The following is an 11,552-nucleotide window of genomic DNA, read 5'->3' as shown; positions in this document are numbered from 1 at the left end:
TGTTTAAATCAAGAAAACAACAAACATACCAACATACCACATTAACTTTGATGGAGTCCAGTGGTGTTTAGTTGGTTTTCTTGCCCGTAAGACTTGATGTGGCCAGAACCTCACGTCCAAAAATAATGACTGCCAGCTCCTGGGTAAACACTGACATTTTTGTCCTGGACAACCGATCAAATGTCCTTTTAGGAATTGTTATTTCTCCACCCAGGGAGATCTATTTAGATAACAAAAAATTGTGTCAGAAGTGCATGTGTGCGTCAATGACATGAACAGAGGCTTAATTATATAATTAAGTAATTATGCCTTTTCAGGATACTAAAATTAAAATACTTTGCCAAGATTTTTTTTCAAGTGAATTTACATCTTTTTTGGTGTAGTGTTTAAACAATGTTTTGCTTGTTCAATGACTTATAAACAATTAATGAACATGCAACTGTGGAACAGTTAAAACTTAGGATACTTAATGGACCCTTGTACTAACTCTATTCTAATACTCGACTCTAATAGTTTGCTTATATTTAAGCATACTGAATGTGTGAACTTTTAATGTTAACATTCAAAGTATATCTGTGCATGTGTATCCATACCATTTCTGCTTGTGGTGATATCACTTCTGTATAATGCACTTCACTTGATGAGGCTGGAGCCACCTTCATGGCCTTCACTATATCCTTCAGTGTTTTCACTACATTTGGCAAATCTAGTAATTCAAAGATGGTGAACATTACATTGGTTTTGATCTCATCTGCTTCATCAACTATAAAACAAACTACACTTCATCTTACATACCTTTCAATGCACTGGCAATGTCTTCATCAAGCCTTGGTTTCTGTTTTGGGCACTGTGATGACCTGTCACCCTCGCTTTCTGACTCAAGCTGTAAAATAATTCAATTCAATTCAATTCAATTTATTTTGTATAGCACCTTTTACAATAAACATTGTCTCAAAGCAGCTTTACAAAAGAAGAAAACTGAGAAAGGGGAGGGGAGAACGAAAAATATTAATAAAAAATAAAAAATAACTAATTAACTAGAAATAAGAATAAATTATTAAATTCTATAATTAGACTATTTTATCCCTAATGAGCAAGCCTGTGGCAACGGTGGCAAGGAAAAATTCCCTGGGATGGAAAGGAAGAAACCTTGAGAGGAACCAGGCTCAGAAGGGAACCCATCCTTATTTGGGTGACACTAAACAGAAAATAATGTAACTGTAGCTGATTAATGTCCTTTCTACAACAGCAATCAATGACCCATGAGGAACTATTAGGTCATTGTAGTTTCTAAGGTCATTATAAACACTAGTTCTTTGCTGTCACGGGCTGACATATGTAATGGCATATCTGTGATGGTGTGAAAGTCCCCAAGTGGCTCTGTCCATGGCTGTCTCCTGGTCCACACAGAATAACAAGTTTCAGCATTTGCTTTAATATAAAAGTATTACTTTTATATTATTTAGTTATTGCAATACTTACATTTCTTAGTGGTTCTTGCATGGGAGAGGATTCTGCATCAATGGCTGTTCTGTCAGAGTCTGAGTCAGAGTACAAAATATTTCTGTATGATTGTGATGTAACAAAGTGCTGAAAAGAATGTATCTGATTTACTAGTTGACTACTCATTTAGTAGGGTGAACTTCTAAGAGTAATACTTGTAGTAATAGTTTCAGATTACTTAAGAAAATGTAGTTTTGCAAATCCTTTCAATTCAGCAATGCCAGCTTGCTTTAAAGTAATGTTTTAGATGTAATGTTTTATATATATATATATATATATATATATATATATATATATATATATATATATATATAAATATATATATAAAAACCTCTATGCACACATGCAAATACCTTTGCTGATTTCTTTGGATTCGTTCGGAGGGTAGAGGCTTCCATATGTGAAGTTTTGAAGGGAACCTTAATTAGAAGCAGTTGACATGTAAACATAATGCACTGGAATCACACGGTTGGATCACAGTTTCTGATTACTGAAGCTAAAGGGCAATTTACATTATTTAATCACTTATCATTTCAGGAAATTTCACATCTGTATGTTCCTTGTAAGTAGGGATAAAGCAAAATATGTCTGTTAGAGTGAAAAACTGTATCCTGACATTTTAAGATAAATACACATTCCTATAATACAACTTTTTTCTGCATTAATGCAAAATTACAGTTTTTTTCAGTCCAAAATATTACCATTAGGGCTGCTCTCTTAAAAGACCTGAATGCATTACTTTGCAGCAAAACTAATTTCCTAGGCCTTGCAGGTGATGGGACACACATTTTAATGCAGAAACACAACATAAACTTCCGCACTAACTTTGATACACTTCTTAAATTTTAAGTTATCGACTGTACTTCAGTAGAATATGTTTGTGGCCAACTTCTTGAATGTTAGCTTAAAGTTCCGACAAGACTGTTCACCTGAAGTCGGTACATAGACTTACATGATGCAAAGAAACAATGCGAGGGAGGGGAAGGGTGTGTAAATATCAAAAAAGTTTATATTAAAGCATTTGACAAACATTTCCTTTCCTCTGAGTCTTGTTCATTATGTCCAAACAATTTACTGGTTTGCCACGTTACTGGAAATCAAATCGAAATCGTTTCAGCAAAATAAAGTACTTTACAGAAATCACAGAAATAAAGTACTTCACGTGAAATTGATGAATGTGCTGACGTCTTTTTCTTTTACATTGATTGTTTTATCAAAACTTATAGTAGTATTTACCTAAATATGTTGACTTATCCAGGATTCAAATACCCACAATTGTTAGTTTGTTGTTCTGTCTCAACGTGACCAATTGCGTAATGTTTCCTCATTGAATGATTTGTATTTAAACTTTGACTGGGAAATTTGGGCCTATTTTGCATAGATAATTAAAGAAGAATTTACAAATTGTTATTAGTAAGTTATCAGCTGAATATGAATCGTTCAAAAAGAAAGTACAAAACATACCTAAGCGATGATGGCACTGAACCAAGGGCAACCAAGTATTTACAAATAAAAAAGGTAGGTAATTATTAATTAGAATTACTATTATATTATTGTTATTATTATTTTGTTGTTGTGGTTGTTGATGATGTCAGTTCTATTATTATTATTATTATTATTATTATTATTATTATTATTATTATTATTATTATTATTATTATGAGGCTAAATGCTTTTAGTTGATGTTAAAGTATAGAGTGTAACTCTGACTAATATCTCTTAATATCTCAGGTTTCAAATAGAACGGTAAGATTTTTTATTTATTTATTTATTTATTTATTTGATAGGCCCATTTATGCTGTTCTTCTTGTTTCATACATATTGTTATGCAATTAATACAATGCTAATGTTAATAATTTATAAATGCAATAAAATTACTTCATAAAGACATACACACACAAATAAGTTATAAATTTATCTTAGAAATGTTATCTCATTTTTGTCGTAGGTAATAAATCAGTCCCTTAACAATGAGTCATCCCTTACCACATGTAGAAACCCAGTGCTACGGGTGAGTATGTTTCCAATTTTAAATATCCCAGATGCAGTTTGACAGAGTTACTTTAAATCTCACATGTTTCACAGTTTATATCTTTTGATATGTAATACATACAAGGATCTGAAATGAGTTCTTGCATTCATTGTCTTTACAAAATGGATCCATAGTATTTTTCGTTTAGCTCAGAGTATTTACGTGTTAACTGGTGACACAGTTTACTGATTTTTTTTTTTTAATCAAAAATTTGATGTGTTGCTAATTATGTCCTTTTCCATATATACAATCATAAAGACAACCTTATTTGAGCATGCATGCAATGAGGAGAATTTCTGTCAGTCTGGTGCTACCCATACATATCAATGAATTTTCCAGGTTGTGAAACATTTACAAAAATCACACTGAAGTAGTAACAGCAGCACATCACAGGTATTGTGACATGATTGTGTTTTTGGTGTGTGTATTGTTTAAGTACATTTGTGAGGGCCAAATGTCCACAATTATATAGTCAAGTATTATGATAATAGATATTGTTACATTTTACTGGTCCTCACTAGTTAATAAGGCTGGTTCTTATTTAAATCTAGTGTTTTGCAAGTTTCTGTGATGGGTACATATAGGTGTAGACGTTATATAGTGAAACAAATGTGTGTGTGTGTGTGGTCTGTGTGTGTGTGTGTGTATGTGAGAGTGAGAAAGAGAGAGAGGGAGAGAAAGGGAGAGAGCATACCTGTGTTTCTCAAACCTGATTATGTTTAATATTCCCTAAGTGTTTTTATTTTTAATGCAAAACATACAACTGACATTTGTTTTATTTGTTATTAATCATACAGACAACTTTAACTGAGCTTCACTGTGATGAGACAAATTGCAGTCAATCTGATGACACCCAGAAACTACCAGAGAGAGCTGTAGAGTCTCAAAGCAGCACATCACAGGTAAACGCAAATGATTATAGCATCACTGTCACAATAGATTCTGCACTCTGAATCAAAACCTGGAAATGTCTTATTGGCTATTCTAATCTCAGGGTATTGAAGGATAAAATCCATAATTGCTGTAAGTACAAATCAAAGCGACAAACCAATCTGTACCACAGCATGTTCAAAAATCAAAATAAGAATTAAAAAACAACAAGCAAAAAAAACTATAGTGATGTTTCTCTCATGAGACCATCCATCCATTGTCTATACCCACTTTATTCCTAATTAGGGTCACGGGGGTCTGCTGGAGCCTATCCCAGCACACATAGGGCAAAAGGCAGGGGTACAACCTGGACAGGTTGCTAGTCCATTGCAGGGCCTCTCATGAGACCATTTAACAAAAAAAAATTAGTGAAAAACCTAATTTAAAGATGGAAAAATAACTGCCTAAAAATCTCTGTACATGTCCTTTTTAGGATCCGCATAACGGTGATGAGTTGCTGTATCCTGGATCATCTCTTACCAAAGGCCAGAGTTTGCTGCTGTTGATGTCATATGTGTTGCAACATAATCTAACAGGAGTTGCCTTAGAACATCTTTTAAAAAATTTTAATGAACATTATCCAGGACTGGTACCAGAAACAGTATACCTGTTTAACAAACGTTATGGTGAGTTTGGACATTACGAACCTCATTTTTACTGTGTGTTTTGTTGTAACTACTTGGGAACAAGAGAGAAAAGCCAGATGAATGTGTTGTCTGTCAGGCAGCATTTGATGCAGATGCTAATCTGAAAAATGGCTTTTTTTCTAGCACTGAGCTTGTCATCACAACTCAAAGACATTCTTGAAAATCCAAGTTTAACTTTGTCAAGGCAGATGACAGTTGAGAAACATGTTCTAAATGATATACAGTCTGGAGCTGAACATAGAAAATTGAGAGAAAATGGGCAATTAGGTGATTGTGACATAAGCTTACTGTGGAATTTTGATGGAATTCCCATTTTCACAAGCTCAAATTACCAGGTGTGACCCATTCAATGTCAGGTCATAGAACTACAGCCAAAGGACAGAAAAAAATACGTGTGCCATGTATTTGGTTTGGTGAAAAGAAACCTACTATGTCTGTTTTGCTAACCCCTGTTGTGAATGAGCTGTGTTCTCTTGAGAGCGATGGATTGATTTGGATATTTGGAGCATATTTCCAAGGTCTATGCACTAATATGTAGCTCTGACTCAGTTGCCTGCCCACTCCTAAGAAACACTAAACAATTCAATGGACAATATGGGTGTGATTTCTGCTATCACATAGGTGGAGGTCCTTATCCATATAGAAGACCAGAGCCTCTTCTCCGATCTGAAAGAAAACATTATGAACATGCTATGGCAGCTAATATATAACTGCCAGTCAAGGGTGTTAAAGGCCCGTCGGAATTAATGAGATTAGAAAAGTTTCAGATGATCAATGGTTTTGTCCCAGAATATCAGCATACTGTTTGTCTTGGTGTCACTCGACAACTGGCAACTCTGTGGCTGGACTCAACCAATCACAACAAAGAGTGGTACATAGGCACGAAAACAGACATAATTGACCAAGAACTGCTGGCTATAAAACCTCCAGTGGAGATAACAAGAACGCCCATTACAAGACAGGAAATATTGGAAAGCATCCGAATGGCGGTCATTTCTTCTTTCCTATTCTTTGCCTATACTAAATGGTGTTCTAAGGAAGAAGTATTGGAACCACCTGTTTCTTTAAGTTTTTGCTTTGCATATATTTCTTCAACAGCAGCTGAAGCTCTATGAAGTCAGTGTAGCAGAAATAGCACTGAAGAAGTTTGTGATTCAGTTTGAGGTACTGTATGGTATTAAGCATGTGTCATTCAATGTACACCTGTTGACACACCTTGCAGAAAGTGTTAGGAACTGGGGTCCTTTGTGGGCAACATCAGCGTTTTCATCTGAATCGTTCAATGGTACTTTATTAAAGTACTTCAGCGGGACAATACATGTCCCTGTTCAAATAGTGAAGACATTCCTTAGGTGGAAGAGTCTGCAAAAAAGAGTGGAAAAATGTTTAGTCAACATAGACGATAAACTAAAAGACTTCTTCTCCCTACTTCAAAATAGTAATTCCATGAGTTGTAAAGCAAAAAATCTGACTGGAATTGTCACGGTGTTTGGTCCTCTTTCTGACACTGTATGTGCATCACATGTCTTTGCCATTGAAGAACTGAATGGTGGTATAGTGTGTAACTGTTCATCCTACAGTTGTTTCCTAAGCGGTGAGTCACTCTATCATGCAGCAGGTTACAGCAGATTAAAGAAAAGATTAAGAAATAATTCTATTGCAGAATTAAAAGATGGGACCTTGTGTAAAGTCTTGAGCTTAGTTTCTTTTGAAACTGACAGGAACAGTGCTTCAGACAGTGATGGTGGAAAAAAAATGCTGTGTAGTTGTGCAGAAGCTTGTAAAGTCAAGAAGACCATTGTATAGGGACATTCAATTGAATATTTCATCCAAGTTTGTGTATGAGGTGTCTGAAACCAATGATGTGTATGCTGTGAACACTGACTCATTTAAAAATAAATGTGTAATGGCAAAATTACAGGATAGTACATGTCATACCTCTCCCAAATAATGGGAAAGGGACTGAATAGTCTGTACAGTATTGCTGAATTAGGTAAGAATACTATAGAATCTAGTTTTACACCATCTGAAACATGCTTTTTATAGGAATGAAGACTTGAAACTGTGCTTTAAGCTAAATGCTATAAAGAAATGTTATAACAATTCTTTGTATTCTGTAAGTGTGCTTTAGATACTCAATGTAATCAGTAAATGGATAAGTGTGTGTTTTCTTGTGTAAGTACTGAGATCATTAAAAAAAATCTGCATATCAAACAACTATGTCTTCTGCTTAAGACAGATTAACCTGGACTGAGAACATCGCGTCTCTGGTGAAAAGAGCACAGCAGCGACTGCACTTTCTCCGCAGGATGAGAAGATCACATCTCCTCACTCCGATTCTTACCACTTTCTACCGAAGCACCATAGAGAGCACTTCTCTCCCTTCAGTCCTGGAGATTGGACAAAAACACTGCCTGTCTCGTGTCCTCAGCATCATCAGTGACTGCTCACACCCCCATTGAAGACTGTTTTCTCTGCTGACCTCTGGCAGGAGGTACCACAGTCTGAAATGCAGAACAGCCAGGTTCCGTAACAGTTTCACTCCACAGGCCATCAGAATCCTGAACTCAGTATAGACAATATAACAGTATGAAACTGCAATACATGGGAAATAAGTGCAATAAATATCATTCAATGGTATGTCTGTATAGAAATTATTTTTAGTCTCGTTAGTGATATTCACATAGTACATGTACAGTATTTTTATTTGGGACTTCTAAGTTATGTGCAGTGTAATCTTATTCATATTTCATTCATATTTTATTTCATCTATTATTTTTATTAAGTTTGTCCTTTCTATTTTCATTACATATTCTACCTCTTCGTCACTTATTTTACCTCTCCTCTACCTTGTGAGTAATGCAAACGTAATTTCGTTCATATGCGTACTTGTGACATAAATATGAATGACAAAGTTGAAGTTGAAGTTAATGATTTTTTATTTATTTTGAAAACAGATGTGAAATACAACACATTACCATTACAAACTGTACTCTGACTAAGCACATAAAATACATTAAGAAATTTAATTCTGGACAACAGACTTAAGTTGCATTTAAAATCAATTATTGTACATGTGCTTTTGTGCATTAATCCATACCAAAAATAAATGTACTTCTTTAAAGCACTACAAAAACATAATGATTTAAAATGTATGTTTAAGTAAAATGTAATTAGACATTATTACAAAGTGCATTTTTAAAAAGTGCACTTAAGTGTATTCAAAAATATTGTCATTAAAGTGTACTCTACTGAAGTTCACTTAAGTGACCTTCAATTTTAGTTATAATATATTATCTGCAAGTGCACTTTTTAAAAAGTATACTTTTCAGATTTTAAGCACACAAAAAGTTCTCTTTCAATACAATTAAGCACACCTCTTTTCCACATGGGTTGTGACCCTTCAGAACTAAAAACACTGATCTACAGAAACAGCAGAAGATTTCACAGAAGGGTCATTTTGGCATGTAGTTGTTTATTTAGATATACTGTATTCTGTAGCAAGACTTCTTAATGAAAGTATGGATACAACTGACATTCATGATTCTGACCAAATCTCGATATTAGGTTTTATAACAAAATATATTTGTACTAATAACAAATTGTAATTATGTAATAATAAATTATTTTTATTTATTAAAAAGGTGTGTATATATATATATTTTTTTTTTACTTACTATCTTCTGATCAGACACCTGGAGGTTTTGCAGTATAAACAGTTGTTATTTGTAGATGTTCATGACTCTCTCCACTTTGATAAAAAACCCCAGTTCAAGTGGCCCAAAAGCATAATGGAGTCACCACAATGCCACACACATTTTTTAATTGAAAATACATTTTAGAATTATGGAATTGTTGTACCTTTAGTATTTGATTTAATCTGACTATAACACATTTGGCCACATGATTTCAGGTGATTTAGTCGAGTTTTTTGTGAGAAATGTGCTGTCTAGCCACCTAACCCATAGCACATACATGCAAAGAGTCATAAGTACATGTTAGATATTTCTGCAACTCCTTTAATGTTGCTGCGGGTCTCTTGGATAAAAAATGAAAGGATAAAAATTTACCATTTTGGTAAGACATCCTGTTCTTGATGATGTCGCTCTGGTGCTCCATCAACTCATGGCCAAGGTCAGGCTTCCAGACTGGAGCTGTCTCCATCCCTCCCTGCCCCACCTTGGACATTGCTCTGCCTCCCTGATCCACTGAGGATGTTGTTCTGCTTTCTTTATTTTCCAGGGGACATTTCTTAACCTCCCTGTTCTTCTGAGGACACTGCTCCATTTCCCTGTTCTACTGAGGGAGTCAGTTTGCTTCCTTTTTTCATGGAGGATGTTACTCTACTCCTCATTTCCTGAAGAGGATATCACCCCCTGCCTTGGTCAGCTGATGAGCTCACCCTCCACACTGTCCCGCCGAAGATGCCATACCACACCCATGCTCGGCTGAAAATATCATTCTGTGTCCTTGCCTGGTTGAGGATGTTGCCTCCTCACTTGGTTGTCGTTGTCGCTCCCCTCTCTTGCCACACCATGTTTGTCGCTCCACTCTCAGACTTTGCTGTGTTCATCACTCCCGTCCCTAGCCTCACTGTGTTCCCACTCCACCCAGGTTTCCAGGCCCTGTTAAGTTTGGGCACTTCACAACTTTAGGGGATAGCTATGTCAAGGCCCACACACACACAGGGTCTGAACATCTTTTTTTGTTGGTTCCATTTTCCCCCTTGATTATGCTCACCTGTTTTGTGTTGGTTTATTAGTCACCTTATTCAAGTTTGTGTATTTGTTTCACTGATTCTGTGTTTAGCTTCTGTTCATTGGCGGACTGGGACAATAATTCAGGCCATGAATTTGATTCTATCCCCGGCCACCTTTGCTGCTGCCATCACTGCCACCCTGTTCATGTAATCCACCAGGCTAACCCTATTAGTTGATGTAACAGGTAGAGTACCAGTCAAATTATAAATTAATAAATAGTCCTAAATGAACCCTCAAAAACTCAATGTTCACTCAATGACATAAGAACAGACCAGAAAGTGTAAACAGTAATTTTTTTCATTTCATTTCATTGTCTATACCACTTATCCGATCTATCCTTGGGTCACGGGGAGCCTGTGCTTATATCAGGTGTCATCAGGCATCAAGGCAGGATACACCCTGGATGGAGTGCCAACCCATCGCAGGGCACACACACACTTATTCACTCATGCAATCACACACTACGGGCAATTTAGAGACTACAATCAGCCTAGTAGCATGTCTTTGGACTGTGGGAGGAAATCGGAGCACCCGGAGGAAACCCACCAAGCACGGGGAGAACATGCAAACTCCACACACATAGTGAGTGGGAGCAAGACTATAAATCAAAATCCTTGGACTGAGGACTGGCGAAAAAATCAAATAGATTATCAAGGTTTTCACTGTCTCTTTCATCTTTCCCTGAATCTCTCTCTCTCTCTCTCTCTCTGCACATCTAGTTGTTCTGCAGTATGAAATAAACACATTCAATAATCTATTATATTATAATAATAATATAATAATTTATTATATTAATTGTGCAGTCATCAATTGTATGTTCCCATGATTACAGTCCTACTACTGATGATCTCATAAATCATAAAATTATTATGAATAGTATAACAGATATAAGCTATTTTTAAATAATTAGGATGCAGAGATAACACCCAGGGCTACCACAAGCAACGGCGCCATCGCCACCCAGGCACACCTGACAACGTGGGCACAGTGGGTACATGCATTTAAAGGGGAAATACCAAAAGAACGAGTGACAATTGGGGTTTAATGAAACTGATAACAGCAATGTACACTGATGGCAAAAGACAACTGCCTCTCCGTCTAAGCTATATAAGGACAAATGTGACAGTTTGTGTGTAATGAAACAGATCATAGCAATGTCCAGTGATGTCAAAAGGGACAATGACTCTCCCTCTAAACTATATTACTTATCAGTTTATATATATATGTATTGTCACGGTTTGTAGAGGAAGACTCAGGAGAATCAGTTTCAACCAGCCAGACTTAAATATAATGCAGAACGAAGAACTGATGAGATAAACGAGAACTCAAAAGCTTAAGTGATAGACACTGCAGAAGAAATCAGGAATCCTCTCTAACACTAATAACAAACAATACTCGCCTCTGGGAGCGGGCCGGTCCGATCGGCGTAGATGGAACTCGGAGAGGAGCGTGGGGTTGAGGACGTCCTCGCGGTTCACCCAGGACCTCTCCTCCGGACCATAGCCTTCCTGGTCGGCTAGATATTGAATTCGGCCGCCCCGCCATCACGAGTCGAGGATTTCCCAGACCCGGTAGACCGTGCTGTCTGGGTCCACCTCGGGCTGCTGCGACTCTGTTGTCTCTGCGGAAGAAGGGAGAAGGGGGTTAGTGTACGGTTTTAAAAGTGAGACGTGGAAGGTG

The sequence above is a fragment of the Hemibagrus wyckioides genome, linkage group LG26, assembly GCF_019097595.1.
Source record: "Hemibagrus wyckioides isolate EC202008001 linkage group LG26, SWU_Hwy_1.0, whole genome shotgun sequence".
Classification (NCBI taxonomy): Eukaryota; Metazoa; Chordata; class Actinopteri; order Siluriformes; family Bagridae; genus Hemibagrus; species Hemibagrus wyckioides.
Note: the sequence above shows the minus strand (reverse complement) of the source record.